Here is a 17,083-nt window from a genome sequence, read left to right as displayed (position 1 = left end):
AGCTGTGCATTTCTATTTTAAAGATCGGATGAACACCCAATGCACAGCTGTGCATTTATATTTTAAACATCTTACGAACACCCAATGCACAGCTGTGCATTTCTATTTTAAACATCTGATTAACACCCTATGCACCGCTGTGCATTTCTGTTTTAAACATCTAATGAACATCCAATGTACAGCTGTGCATTTGTATTTTAAACATATGACGAACACCCAATGCACTGCTTTGCGTTTCTATTTTAACATCTGACGAACACCCAATACACAGCTATTCATTTTTTATATATTAAACATCTGCTGAACACCCAATGAACAGCTGTGCATTTCTTTTTTAAATATCTGATGAACACCCAATGCACAGCTGTGCATTTGTATTTTAAACATCTGATTAACACCCAATGCACAGCTTTGCAATTCTATTTTAAACATCTGCTTAACACCCAATGCACAGCTGTGCATTTCTGTTTTAAACATCTGATGAACATCTAACAGCCAACTTCACATACCTATTTTTTAACGGTTTTAAATAGTTTCTGGTGAAAATGAAACATTTAAAAAAAAGTCAAACACGAAATAACAATAAAATATTAACATATGAACAGTGTAAAATTGCATTGAAAAATCCACTACTCCTCAATACAATGTGGACAGACGAAATTTTACTGTCTCCTCACCACTCCGTCATTGGTACAGTAGCTTAAATGGGTCCACTGCATGGCCTCGTTTCATCAACGATCGCATCGCAATTTTACTGCTAAAATATCGCACATCGCTTATTTGATCGCAATTTGCGTTTCATCAAATATCGCATCGCCGGTACGGTTGCGATATTCGCATATCGCCAATATTAAGGCTATTTACCGTTTCATCAAAAATCGCACATCGCAAGAGCACCTGTTTTTTTGCGATATTTTGCTTTAACAACTGCGATCACACAAACGCATCGCAGAGCGTTAAACAAATCCAATATGGCCGAGATGTTTTTGTTGATGATGGCAAATAACCAGAGAAGGAGAGAGCGGGAGTTCCGGCCCCGTTTGGAGGTTGCCGGGGTTAGCGATATAGACTTTGTTAGTCGGTATCGGGTGAACCGAACCACCGCGCAACAACTGGTAGAGCTTTTGGGGCAGGATCTTGCCAGATCCGAACGGGGCGGAAAAACCATTTCGCCACAGACCAAGGTAAGATTATTGCAATCGACATGCATTTGCTAATTTGCTACTCTATATTGGCTCGGAGAAATTGACACACACAGTAATGTACCTGGCAAGTTGAATTTGACCTTGACTTTTGAATGACCTTGACTCAAGGTAAAATTAATAAATAAAAGCTAAATTATATGATAATGAACCTTTAAAATTCATATTCACTATAGCTGTCAAGATGCTGTAATGTTTAATTTAGAGAATTGTTTAAATTGCCTTATGGACATCACTGCATTAGTGTAAGGCGGTAGCTTTGATGTAGATTTCTGCTTCTATTGGTATCAGTTGAAGTTATTTGTTATTGTTATACTATTATTGTAAATATTTTCAGTGTTCAATTTTATATTTCTAAAATATTGTTGTGAATCATATAGAAAAATGTTTCTTCAAAGTTTTTTGTCTTGATTGTACCTGTATTTAATGTTAATATTAAAAAAATTTCTAATAGTCTTTTGTCAATTACTCTTGTTATTTAAAACCATGGGGCATTTTTCATTGATGTGAACTTTAATTATAAAGTCCACCCGTGGGTTCGTTTCACATTCTTGTTTGCACCACCTAACTTTTACAAATTAGATTATCATTAAGATCTGTTGTGCATATTGTACAGGATTTACAATCAGACTATTTTTGAGTTATTTATTGACATTAATGTTGAATTTTACAAGTAAACACTGTTGAATTTTGACAGCATTAAATTTGGCTGTATTTGAGAAGGAAAATATGAACTACCATTTTATTTAAATCAATGATAAAAAGCAAACCAATCATTAATTAAGCATGGACTTCTTATTTTTGTTCACCACATGTTTATACGCATTCTACATAATGCACTCATGTTGTTGGATATTATATCTGAGACGTATTCCTTTTGGTACTGGTTTTGGAGGTAGTATAGTAGCAGCCAATAAATAAATCGTTAAGTTTATTATTTGTTGTTTTATTTGATTTTTATATGCCCGTTTGGAAAAAAGGAACATGTTATGTTAAACAGTGTTCATCTGATCTTAACCAATTTTTGTCAGAAGTTGAATTTGCATGATATATAGGCCAATTTCGAATATGGGTCATGTAGTGTCAAATACTAGGTAATATGGTCACTTAATGCATTTTCAGCATTCAGCATGTTGTTCGGCTCTAATTCGAACAATATTCATCCGATCTTCCCCAATCTTATTTAGGATTTTCATCTTGTTTATACTGGTCAAATTCGAATATAGGTTATATATGCTTAAAAAGTATGTCAAAGTATTACTTGGTGTATTGTTAACATTCAACATGTTGTCCAGGCTCTAATGCAATCAGCATTGATCTGATCTTCATCAATCTTGGTCAGTGTTGCATATAATTGATATCGAGTTTGCTAATTTTGCCAAAAAACACACACACACAAACGTTATTCATTTCTCAATGTATGGTTTCTTACTTGCATCTTCGTGGTAAGTCGGTTACGAAAATATTGATATCAATGATCAAAGAAAGTTGTTTTCAATCATGATACAATAAATACAAGGGAAAAATGACTTTCAACAAATTTTATAAAACAATGATATAGTATGATAAATCCAACAAAAACACATATTTTTCTTTCCTTTTTTATCAACGTTTCGGCTTACGCCTTCATCAGGATAATACAAATAATAACAGAAAGCGGATGTTACGTCATTGACTTAACGTACATTAAAATGCGGGAAAATGTACGTCAATAAAATGAACGTTAATTAAATTAAGCTTAACTTTCGGATTCAAGAATACACAATTTCCTATAAAATTATATATAAAAATACTAATAGGAAAAAACAAAAGTAAGCTTAATTAAATTGAAGAGCTAGTCTTTTATGTTAAAAAGAACTTTGTTATTCATACCATTAGGGTGTAATGTTTTAAGTCTATGTATATAGTAAGTTTCTTTACATAGACGATCTATGTTGTTATTAACAACATCAATTGGCATAAAGGAAAAGTCATTTGCGCTGTGGTGATCTTCATTAAAATGTGATGCGACCAAAGTTGAAAATTCAGGGTTAGAAAAGTTTCTTATGTCAAATCGATGACTGTTCATTCTTTTTGACACCGGTTGCATGGTTTGTCCAACGTACTGTTTCTTACACTGTTTACATGTAATGAGGTATATTACATCTTTAGATGCACAATTCATATTCTTCTGTAAATTAAATTGCTCGCCTGTTACTGTACTTTTAAATTTTTCTCCAACGTGTATGGATTTACAATGGGAGCAACGTGTTCTTCCACAGGCACTGGACGCACGTGAACTGTTCAAACTGTTCGTAAACTGAGCACGTGTAATGAAGTTTCCTATATTATTAGGCCTTTTAAACGCCAGTATTGGCTTATAAGTTTCATGCACACTTTTCACTTCTTCTTTCTGTGACAGGTTAAGTAAGTCCCAATACTTGTTTATTGCGGCTCCTATGCTTGGCAATGACGGATTATATTCCACTGTAAATGGGATAACTTTTGTTTTTGCTTTATTGCAGGACTGTAATGCGTCTTCTTGAGATAGAGCAGAAACTTTTTCAAATGCACAATCGATAATTTTTTCCGGATAATCTCGCTGTTTGAAATGATGCTTGAGGTCTTGAAGTGACGATTTAAAACTGTTGTCATCCGATATAATACGTCTATATCGCTTCGCCTGACTGTATGGTATTCCGTCCTTACACTGTTTAGGGTGGCATGACGTATAGTCAAGATATTGGTGGTTATTGGTCTCCTTTATGTGTATATCTGTTTGAAGTGTTAAGTCGTCATTAATAGAAACAGCCACATCGAGAAAAGACACGATTTTCTTAGAAGCAGAATACGTAAACTTCATGTTGGGGTGAAAACGGTTTAATGCTTCAATAAACAATTCAAGCTTCTCTAAAGAGTGGTCCCAAATCATAAATATATCATCTAAAAAGCGAAACCACAGTGTCGGTTTATGTTCACATATTTTAAGGAAGTCTTTTTCAAGTTTTCCCATAAATAGAGAGGCATATGCTGGCGCGATTGGACTACCCATAGCCGTACCCATTTTTTGTAAATAGAAATCATCATCAAATTGAAAATAGTTATTTTCAAGTACAAGTCGTAACAATTTAGAAACTATGTTGCTATTAATGTTGCCATTATGTAAAAATTCTTCACAAGCCTTGATTCCATCGTCGTGTGGGATGTTCGTGTAAAGCGATGACACGTCTAGAGTGACGAGATAGGTTTCTTTACTATTAACTGTCTTATTTTTGAGCTTTTTTATGAAGTCTGTTGTATCTTTGATGAAAGACGGCAATTCAAACATGTATGGTTTGAGAATGGAGTCTATATATTTCGAAATATTCTCCGTAGGTGAATTACATGCTGACACAATTGGACGACCGGGGTATTTAAGCGGAAGATTTTCATTTGTTTCTTTGTGAATCTTTGGTAAAATGTAGAAAAATGGAGACCTTATATCCAGTGGTAACGCATCAAATTCGTTTTCAATGCTGGCATGTGATTTTTGTATATCTGCAATGCAATTGATGATACATTTTTTTACATTTTCTGATGGGTCGCTGGGTAGTTTTTCATAATGAATTACATTGTTTAGTTGACGTAAAACTTCATTTTTGTAATCTATTTTGTTCATAATCACAATAGTGTTAGATTTGTCGGCTTTCTTGATAACAATGCTATCATCTTGGGACAGTTTTCGAAGTGAAGCTAGTTCCTCCTTAGTAATATTACTATACTGTCGTTTTTTACTAGCGGACTGTAATATTTCTTCAGGGTTATTTAAGTCATTGAAAAATTCTTTAAGTCTTAAACGCCTACTGTATTTAAATGTTTCTTCGGCTAACTTAATTTTATCATGAGCACGTAAAACAATGATAAAATATTCAAAACGCAGCATCATACAATCACTGGCATCATTTAACTAGATATCATTAATTTAAAAAAATGTTTTCTAAAATATCACTCAGATTCAAACACTCATATATACATAATACAATATGTAAACATAATAAAACTGAACAAAACAAATCATACCTTATTGCTCATATCAACATTGTTTATTGCATGAAACATAAGACATGTTTATAACATTTACAAACAAAAATAAGAATACAATGCAATGACATGGATTAACAAACATTTTTCAAAAGATCAGTGGATTTATATATATTTATGCCCCCCTTCGAAGAAGAGGGGGTATATTGTTTTGCACATGTCAGTCCGTCGGTCTGTCGGTCCGTTGGTCCGTCCGTCCACCTCCACCATATCGTTTCCGGATGATAACTCAAGAACGCCTAGGCCTAGTATATTGAAACTTCATAGGTACATTGATCATGACTGGCAGGTGACCCCTATTGATTTTCGGGTCACTAAGTCAAAGGTCAAGGTCACAGTGACTCGAAACAGCAAAACGGTTTCCGGATGATAACTCAAGAATGCTTACGCCTAGGATCATGAACTTCATAGGTACATTGATCATGACTGGCAGATGACCCCTATATATTTTCAGATTACTAGGTCAAAGGTCAAGGTCACAGTGACTCTAAACAGTAAAATGGTTTCCTGATGATTACTCAAGAATAATTAGGCCTAGGATCATGAAACTTTATTGGTAGATTGATCATGACTGGCAGATAACCCCTATTGATTTTCAGGTCACTAGGTCAAAGGTCAAGGTCACAGTGACAAAAAACGTATTCACACAATGGCTGCCATCACAACTGACAGCCCATATGAGGGGAATGCATGTTTTACAAACAGCCCTTGTTATATATTTATTTATTTACATTTAGATCATTAGCACATACAAATAAATACGACATGAGACAAAGAATATATCACAGATTTCAAAGAATTATGACTAGGCTGATTTAAAATACCAATTTAAGAGCATCAAATAAAACGTTGTTGCTGTATGCATACTTTTAACAATACAGAGGTTCTATAACTAAAGTAGGTACATATAAGCTTGAATGCTAAGGACCTATGGATAACCCATTTAGCTTTCAGCTTATTTCCAATGGGGTTCATAAAACACACCATGAAAAGCAAAGTGATTCAAAGATACATAACTATATGAACAAACAACATCAACAATTATCAATTAAGATTTTGGTACAAAACGAGATAATTAAAATTATGCGTTCATTTTGTTATGCATTATATCACAATTTAACATGGTTATCACAGATGATTGTTGCATCATAGTATTTATAAAATAAAAAGTCACATTTACTTTCTGATACTTGTTGTTTAAGAAGGTCCTTTTTCACTAATTGTTCCAACCTAACAATATTTTTTACACCTTTAATATTGTCAGGGAAAGAGTTCCAGTTTCTTGGTCCAGTATATAAGAAAGTCTGTTTACAAGACGTATTATGGACACTAGGTTAAATAAAAATAAATTGCTTTGTTGCTTTAGAGCTATTAACAAAGTTTTCCCTAAGATATGAAGAACATGTCTTATAATAGACTTTATGCATGTGATTAAGCCTTAGCTGTTTTACTCTATTGCTGACAATAAACATATTCAGTTGAACATAGTCCTGCCAAGTAATAGAATGTCTTGGATATAGTAACCTTTTATAAATCTGATTATCTTGTTTTGGACAATTTGGAGTTTATATTTTAGACATTTATTCAGACCTTCGTACCAGGATGAACAAGAATAATCGAAGTGACACTGTAAAAGTACAGATGATAACATTTTACATGTGTTAAAATCCAGACAACTATTGTGTCTATACAAAAAATTTACCATTGACTGTAGAGACAATATTTTGTATAATAGCTTCACCAGAGTGATAAAAAACAATCTACCGGTAGTCGTAAGTACTTAACTTGTTTAGTACTATTTATCTTATGACCATTACAAGTGACTTGTGTAGACCCTTGCTTACTTAATTTTTGTTTTAGGCCGAAAAGAATATATTCAGTTTTCCCCAGGTGCAAGGATAACTTATTATCTACCAGCCAGTAAATGAACACACATTCTATAGACTTGTTTCGTCTTTATCAGATGTAATTGAACACACATTTTAAAGACTTGTTTTGTCTTTATCAGATGTAAATGAACACACATTTTATAGACTTGTTTTGTCTTTATCAGATGTAAATTTACACACATTTTTTTAGACTTGTTTTGTCTTTATCAGATGTAAATTAACACACATTTTATAGACTTGTTTTGTCTATGCCCCCGCTTTTAAAAATTTGTCTGGTCCAGCAAGCTGGCCAAGTATGTCTTTCCAGCAGTAAATTTTAGTGATGAACTGATTTCACGCAGGATTTCATTTCTCTTTATGCTCTCCTCAAGCATGCGCAGAGAAATGTCCAGTATCTCCTGATGACAATTACAATCTGCTAGTGGGATCAAATAAAACTGATATTATAAGCTATGTAATGAATCATTAATTAATTTCTTTGTCTTTTACAAAGTTGTTATTCTAAGTGACTATCGGTGTTCATTTAAGAAGTGAACAATATGCTTATCTCCAAGTATGCTTCATGTCACCTTTCATAACAAAAATGTATGATATCAATCAATTAATGATGGAACACATAGTGAGACATTACAATTATCTTTATAACAATAGCCGTCGATGAACAGCCACTCCACTTATTAGGGGCTGGAAAATATTATGAAAGCAATTTCTACAAGTGTAATGGAGGTTATCTGCCCTTGAGAGTTGTGGTCCCCATATGATGATGAACAAGCAAAGGAAGTATATATCATTGACAGATTCTGAGATAAGGATCTATACAAAAATGTTAACTTAATATGAAAGGCTAATTTGAAAAAGAAGGCAAAACTGTAGAAAAAATAATTTTAGGGTAACATGCCCTTGTGCTTTGTTGTCCTCACATGATAGTGAACAAGCAAAGGAAGTATAGAGCAAATATCTTCAATTGTTTCTGAGATATGGACCTAAATATAAAGGTATAAGTGCAATGGCGTGTCATGAGCAAAAAGAACTAAAGCTTTGTCACATAATGGGACTGATGAAAATTTGATCTACCCTTCATAGCTGTCTTCCTTTGATTGCTGGCATGGGTACTAGCAGTGCTTTTTGATGTGCTTGGGGTTGAATCTGGAACAGGTTCACTTGGAACTAAAACATGAATTCAGATATTAAGGGTATTGTAACAAGAGATGACGTTACCAGTGTGTGTGTGGGTGTGTGAGGGGGGGGGGGGGGGGTAAATTTTAAAATGTCACCAAAAATGTGCATTAAATATCCTTACTGGTCTAAAATTATATATAGCAAAAACAAATTTTCTATAAACTTCTATTTTTGGTTGTAACACAACACAAACATAAGAAACTAAGAGGTATTGGAATTTCTGTGCATGGCAATAAATTATTCTCTTCTTTTAGCCTTCCATAAAAATTATCAAGAATGCCAAAATCAACTATATTCCCTTATATTGATATTTATTTACATTTCACAATTATTAAATTGATTGTGCATATGTTTTCAATGGTTTGGCTAAAACGACAATATAATTTGGGATTTTTTCGCTCATGAATTTAGTAAGCGCCTCCTTTTCCAATACACAGTATTGACCATGTACATATCGCACATAGCATAACAATATCGAAGTAGTCCAACGCTCAATTTCCTCGTGCGCCTCTAGCAAATCGCTTCCTCAAAAAATAAATCACATACACATAATAAACTCAAGGCAATCAGAATAATGTTAAATAGTGAAACCAAGGGTAATTATTTCTTTCAGGGCCAAAAAACCCTTCTTCGCAAGGAGCATCTTTTTCTTCCTCTTTACCAAAATTTCCCCTACAGAACTTTCTTTAAAATCATGCATTTTTCTCTTAATTTCCAATCTACCTTAGTATATTTCATTCCACAAAGCCAGGAAATTGTGTCTTTTTCCCCGAACAAAAAGGCTGTGGCACTATTTTCAAAGTTGGTGTTTTGGCCCTGTCATTATAAAGACTTGATTTGTTCCCGAACAAATTAACGCTCAATAGTTAATTTTCGTAGAATTATATATCTTGGTGGCCAGTTTATTGACATTTGTAGTATAATTCTGAGTTGTCATATAATTTCGCGACCGTGAAATAGTTGTCAATGCGATATTCGTTAAACCGATAAATTGTTGTGTGCTTTTTAAGAAATAGTAAACCCCACTGAGGTCCCTATGGCATTATAGTGACCAGCCAGGCAGCCACACGCCGTATATGGACCGAAGCCGTAGGCTGAGGTCCATATACAGTTTTTGGCTGCCTGGCTGGTCACTATAATGCCATTGGGACCGAAGTGGAGTTTACTATTTCTTATATTACACCGAAGAGTGTCCCCTGTATCATTGAACAGTGTTGTACCGGCTTTCCGTATTTTTATTTTTCATGCAACTGAATGCGCAAACGATGACGTATATCGTGTGACGTAGTTTCTCTGACGAAACATTCCAGTTGGAGCTAAATTCTCTGGATGTTAAGGATATATCGGACGTGGTGTTTTTTAACAGTTAGTTGTTTGTGTAAGGCATCGAACGAATGCCAAACGTATTTCGGATTGTGTGTGTATCATGCATAATGTTAACTTCGATAGGAATACAATAAAATAGTGTGATTTAAAATTAGTTTCGATACGGGGATGAAAGAATAGAAAATGGAAGTGAATATCGTTTTGACTTTAATGTTATAGACATTAGATGTTAACGTTGGCATTGAGGTCAGCGTTTCGTTTATTCTAAATTAAGTTTTTTTACCCTTGTTAATGCTGAATTAGTTTCAATGCTGTTTAATAAAACGCTTCAACACAGTGCACATTTAGTGGTGTGTAACCCCGAACGGTCCATATACAAAAAATAGTGACCGGTTCATATACTATTAGATTCCTCTATCCCATTTTACAGACTGAAACCGGTCATATAGATATAGAAGGACCAATATCTCTGAGGTGTAATATTAAAAGTTATTCTGTTTAATTATGTTATTGGCTGATGGCATCCCACATGCATTCTGTTGTTTTAGATACTGCATTAATTCCAAACAAGTATAAATGTATTTTTTGTGTAAACATTATTTATTTACATTCTTCAGTCATGCAATGCGGGGAAAAGGCCTTCTTTTTCAGGGGGAAATATCCACAAAACTGAGAAAGGGTGAAATTTTTCCAAGATAAAACATACAATTTTGTAAAATGTGCAGGATGTTTAAGATATTAAGTTTGGAGAAGGGGCCTTTCTCTTTGGGGAAGGGGCTTATACAAGGCCCCTGCTTAATAAGGAAAACAATATATGAAAAGTACCTGTAAACTTTTGTTTTAAAGCAATTGACATACCAGTATACAATAATTGAATTTTCAATTGAGAAAATTGCTTTGTTTTCAACTATTTTTTGGTTAAAATATTTTTTTGTTGAATACTGTGTGTAGTTATTTGTTATTGTTCAGTGTTGTGTTGCTTATTTTCCATTGCATTTTTCCAATAAGCATTATGTAAATCAATTTTGAGTCGGTGACGTGATGTTTTGGTCCTATAAATCCCTGTCCGGTCCTGCAAGTTGTGTAAGTCCGTAGGACCGAATGTCCTGTGAACTGAAATACTTTTGGGAATGTCTTTGTCATTATGGATTCTTATTCCTTTATAAACATATAAGGTATATTTTTACCTTCCAATCACACCACTTCTTCATTGTGTCGTCTACATACCGCTCATTTCCCCCTACGCAATTTATTCTGCAAAAGATTCAAATGAAACAAATGAAAACATCTCAGTATGTTCTTTAATGAGGGAGAGTTGTATTTGGAAGTGTATATAAGTACAGTAGACTTGATCAATTTATTCTGGTATATTTAATATAAAATTCATAAAATACAGCGCCCTCACACTACTTTGGGGGAAGGGGTCCGCAGCCCTTAGGAGGGGGAATTTTCGCGGCGTTTCCCTTTTTTGGGGATTTTTTTTACTTACTCTTTCTTTATTACATTTGTACATGTTTGCACTATATTCATTGCATTTTTCATAATTTAGTATGTTTGAAAAGATTAAATTGAAATAGAATTGAGATAGAATAATCATGAGACACATCTTTCTATTATAAAAAAAATTGGTTATTTTTTTTTATATTTTCATTCATAAACACTTCATTAATAGATCAATTCTATTTTTCAGGGGTATTATAAATTATTTATACTTAGTAATTTGCACACTGGAATTAGTGTGCATATTCTCAATCAAAATGTCAAGGAATATCAATGCTGAAAAGTAAACAATTTCAAATCCTTTCTTTCTGTGCATGGCAGTCAGGCTGCATTTGAACTTAATGATTTTACATTATTTAGATAATCATTACACAAAACCTGTATAACGTTAATGTGTCCATACCAATGTAACTATGTTTCAAGCTGGCCCCCAATTTAATGTGAAAAGAACAAGAAATTTATGACCATGTCAATGTAAATTTTAACTCACGTTTATACAATTTCAGAACTTGTCCGGTCTTTGGCCGTCTTTGATAAATTGGCGGAAAACTTCCCAAACAGCACTTCATAATGCTCTTGTATTCATTGCAACAACTCTTCAAGCTCTCTCGGCTGCCAAGTGGCACTTCTATTCTCAACAAGTGTTTCCATTTTTGTTGACGTACCGTCTGTTAAATATGACAGGTGGCGCGAGATCGGCAGGTGCCCGTTTTTTGACGTCATATGTTTTTGACATCATTTTAATAGTATTTATCGCTAATCACACAAAACTACCGACAAGAAACTGCGATATGTTTGATGAAACGCATTAGCAATCGCAGGTATACAATCAGCGATCGGCAATCGGCCATGATATCGCATCGCATGTTTTGATGAAACGGGGTAATATATATTTAGGTAATATTGTTCCCATTTCTCACACGATCACACTGGGCCCATTTAGTAAAGATGAGTGAAGTTGCACCGAACACTTCCTGTGGTGTAAACAAATTGCACACGCAGCATTTATCCTCATCATCAATGGATTCATCATCAGAGCTTCCGACTCCAGTTTTGCGAGAGGGGCCAGCTAAAGGTTCTTGGTTTGTTTTCTTCATATTTGTTTTGGGTGTTTTAAGTTTTTTTTTCGTTTTTCACTTGAGTGTTTAGACTTTGATTGCTCATTTTCGTACGCAGTTGATTTTTCATATGCAACTGAGTCAGCTGCATAATCACCTGCAATGATTTTACTGATGTTTCTTCTGTTTGCTTTCTTATTTATAGATTTTGTTTTGATTTCTTTTAATTCTTTTTCTTTGCAGGCAAACATGTCATAATCTTCCGTCAGTGTGCGTAACCCACCTTCATTAGTTGCATCACTGTCACTGTCCTTACAGGCATACAGTTCAGCAGGAATGAAATTCTCTGTTGGAATGGTCTCCGGGTTGAGAGGGTTAATTTCAGTTCGCTTGATTCCAAAATGGAGATTGTCAGCTCTTAGAGCCTGATAGTAAACCTTGCAGGCCAGTCCACAAATGTTATGCATTGTAATTACAGCAGCGGTTTGGCGCATTAGTTTATGACATGCCGAATTATACATACGCTGAAAAGGTCCATAACATGATAAGTCAAGGGGATGCAGAATATGGCTTGTATGGGGTGGAATAATGAAAAGCACAATGTTGTTTGCTTTTGCCCAGTCAACTAGACCCACTGATACATGTGAGCGGTGACCATCGAGAATTGGGAGAACCTTCTCCTCAGAGCGACCAGGTATGTATTTCATGAAATGGTTTTCCAAAAAGTCCCTGAAAACCGATGAATTTGACCAACCAGTTTCAGTCATGACAGCAGCCGTACCAGATGAACAACTGAGCAACAACTCAGGCATGAGCCGTTTTCCAGGGAAAACAAAATATGGTGGTAGAGCCTGGCCCGCAGCGCTTTCGCAACCGATAAGTGTCACTGTTTTGCATTTACCGGAGGTCACTGCAGGTGGACAATGGTCAGCTCTTGCGATAATACTTGGCGGTTTGTGTTCACAAGTGATGCCCTTTTCATCCACGTTAAACACTAAATATGGTTCGTCGAGAAAGTTGTGCTTGGTAAGGCACGACTACAGGTTACCAAAATAGTCCATAACTACTGCCTCTTTTGTCATTTTTGCTCGGGCCAACTCAAAAGACCTGGGGTTAAATTTCTTTATTTCAGGCCATCTGCTTCTGAAACCCTCTAACCAATGAAAGGATAATGACTTGTTTGGGGTTCTCTTACCAATACTAATAGCATACTCAGTAGCTACATCGATGCTTTCCTACCATGAATAGCCATACCCGTAGTTGGCAATGGTTTGAAAATGTTTAACCATGTTAAAAATGTTCGGCCTCTTCCAGCTGTGAGAAAATGGGAGCAGCTCCCATAACAATTATGTCTGGGTAGATTTCTCCCAAGACCCTGTAAAGTAATGTGCTTTCAGGCACTCTGAATAATTGTGAGGCTCTAAGAACGGAAACATTCTCCTCCTTAACAGCTTTGTAAGCACAAATCAAGGCAGTCGGTGAATAAAGCGTATACTTTTTGCGAGCATCCTTAGAGGTGGCATTAAAAAACAAAAAAGAAATACAAATTAGCTTAATTTTCATGGTCTAAGAAACGCATTATACATCATGTGTGAGCCATATTCATGTTCGAAGCGTAACATTTACATATAAAGCAGTGCTACTACAATATCAGACGACAGCAAAACATCATGATATCTGTTTTTCTCTAAAAATATATGAAATTCAATGGTCGGATATTATTGTTGTTAAGAAAATATGTAATTTTGGCTAATTGATTGTAATCCACACTTTTTACTTCTTTAAAATGCATTATTTGTCACAAATCTTCAATCGTTTCAATCGAGTAAACATTCATTCGCATATCGCCACGATCACGCATGCGCAGAAACAAATCTCTGTATCGGTCACGTGACGAAAACAAAATCTGCGAATTTAGGTTAGTCGCGAATTTAGGTGAGTCGATGATAATTTTAATTGAATGGATGTATTGTTTGTTTTTGAGACTGTTTATGGATACAAAATACATTAAAAAGTAAGTTTTTTGTTTGTGTCTTCGAAATGGTTCAATATATGGTGATGCTGTTTGAGCTGTACGGTTGTGTTATAAAAAAAATGCGTTCGTTTTTGGAGCAATTCTAGCTCTTTAAAGAAGATCATGCGCAGGTTGAAACATCCAATGGTTTTGATATGGCCATCCCAAACGTTGATAACAGTACATTTTGTGTTATGTTGTATTGTTAAGTATTTATTTACTTGTTGTAAATACTTATTAATGTACTCGTGCTAAATTCAAAATTGATCCCATGCTATTGCTGATTGATTTTCGATCGATTGTAAACAACTAAACTTGTACGAAACCGAAACGACACTAACCGGATCCGGTGACGGATCCGATGACGCTGCATTAGGTTACATCTGATTGAAAACATATTTTCTATAACAAAATATATTTACATATACACGACATGGTATTTAAATGAGAATCGGCCTTATAAAGAATTAATTTTTCGTTGTAAATTTTCCTTTTTGATTCGGCTCTATTTCAGGCTGTTCGTGATATTTACTTTTTGTCGTTTCCTAATATTCAGCATAAAATACCTGGGGTTAAGTGTCCCCCAATATAAAGATGTGCAGTAACTTAAGAGGCTCATGTTTCGCCGTGCTCTTCGGTAAAGGAGTAATAGCCAGAAATAAATTTCCTTATTTAAAACACGTGAACTAAGGAATGTATAAGAGTTTATTTTATTTCAAAGTTTGAGATATACGTGATCATATTTGAGCTTAAAGATCGAAGATAACATATTCATGTATTTATATCAAAAGTATATATATATATATATATATATATATATATATATATATATATATATATATATATATATATATATATATATATATATATATATATATATATATATATATATATAGACATCATATACTGTACTGAAAACGAATAAAATGTTTCATTTGGGTTTAGTCTATTTTATTTTAAGTCAATGATTGGTGATGGATATTAAAACGACGTCGTAAGGAGTATCAATAATATCAATAATTTTAGTATACCAGATCGATGCATGATGAGATAAACATTTTTTTTAAGGAAACCTCACAGTAGTCTACATATCAAAATAACTTCGTGATTTAGAATCTGCATCCGCGAATAATACTCTGAACGGTTACAGTGATGAACAATTGCCACAGCTATTGACTTGGATATGATTCTTATGTCAAGAATGTCACTTATGCCAGAGAAATGCAATGACCAATCAGACTTAAAATAAACCTGAAACTAAGAAATACTTAATCGACAGCGTTGGTACTTTGGTTTGACCAATCAGACTAAAAATAAACCTGAAACTAAGAAATACTTAATCGACTGCCTCGGTACTTTGGTCAGAGTCTATTGTAGCTGTTCGGGCATCGCAAAAAACCTTAATCTTGAGGTACTAATAAAACAACACATATTAATGGTTCTTAGTTATTAGCCATTCCTTGTGTTTTCCTACTTTAGTTATAATGCATTTAGTAAATAACATATACAACACTTGACTTCTTTCAAAGATGGATGATAAGAAAAACGTTAACTTTGCTTTCTCCTTATTACTACAAAGGAGTTCATTCTATACATATATGGTGACGTCACTACGTTATTGTCACCTCTATACTAAGACGCATCACATTCCCCTTGTTTAGTGAATTATGCTTCAGCCAAAGTAGTTCTGCGTAGGAATGAAAATGTTTATAATAAAAGAAAACTCGTTTTTTATTGTGTGTTAAAACGAAATGTTGTTTAAAGAAATGTTATTTAATTATGTTTAAATGTGATTTTGAATCTCTTTTAAGACTGATAGAGATTATCAGAAGCACGATTACCTTACCTACTTTCGCTTTCACTTTTCGCTCGTAAAAGAAGTGATACCCACAATTCCTTTCGCGTTAGTACATAGGTCAGTAAGACCAGTGTGTCAGTAAGACCGATGTGTACACAATGCTTAGGAGTTTACAATCTCGTGCACGACGGTTACATTACATTCACCTCTGTGTTGGGCTCAGAACGGACTATTGTTATGAAAGCGTCAAATTCATGTCATGATCATATCAAGCGTTCACCATTTAGGTTACAGTATACTAAACAATCTCTTGCACGACGGTTACATTGCATTCACTGCATTAAAGAAAACCATCTCATACCATGATATCTTATATCAGTCTTAATTCATTATTATAAAATTGATATGGTTTTTTGATGTTAAGAAACCAACATACATACACACGTCGAAGCAATTCCTAACGTCACTCAATAAACATTATGTTCAATTGTTTACATTTGTAAAGTGCGTGGAATGATTCCATCTGCGTAAATGGGCAATAAAATAGTTCCAAAGAGTTGCATTAAAACTCGCAAGTTTTTGCACGATTTATCGTACATTTAAAAGTCATATTTCTTCATTTAATACGTGCGATCTTAAATATCCAATCAAATATACATTGAATGCGTTTGTTCGGTTTTACCTATTTCATAGGCAAAATGGCAAGCTGAGCATTTCGCAGAGTTGTATGTGAGAGCAAGGAATGACAACTCTGCGTGGAGATTGAGGAGTTTATAAGATCATTGCGTTTTGTTTCAGTTTGATTAGGTTTTGCCTATTCTTATCTACCATCTTATTGCTTTTTGCATCTTCTGTCATTTTCAGTGCCATCCAATAATATAATGTATAGTTTATTAAGTACCCATCTGGCCGAATATGCTATTAAAGTAAAATCCTTGAAAAATAGAACAAACATAATAACAGCAACAAACAAATATAAAAAACTTCTTTGTGTATTTGCATGTCTTTATCGGTTAGAAGAGAGTTGTTGTTGTTTTAATGTTATGAGAGATTTTTAT

This window comes from Dreissena polymorpha, unplaced genomic scaffold, assembly GCF_020536995.1.
Source record: "Dreissena polymorpha isolate Duluth1 unplaced genomic scaffold, UMN_Dpol_1.0 chrUn030, whole genome shotgun sequence".
Taxonomy (NCBI): Eukaryota; Metazoa; Mollusca; class Bivalvia; order Myida; family Dreissenidae; genus Dreissena; species Dreissena polymorpha.
This window is presented reverse-complemented; position numbering follows the sequence as displayed.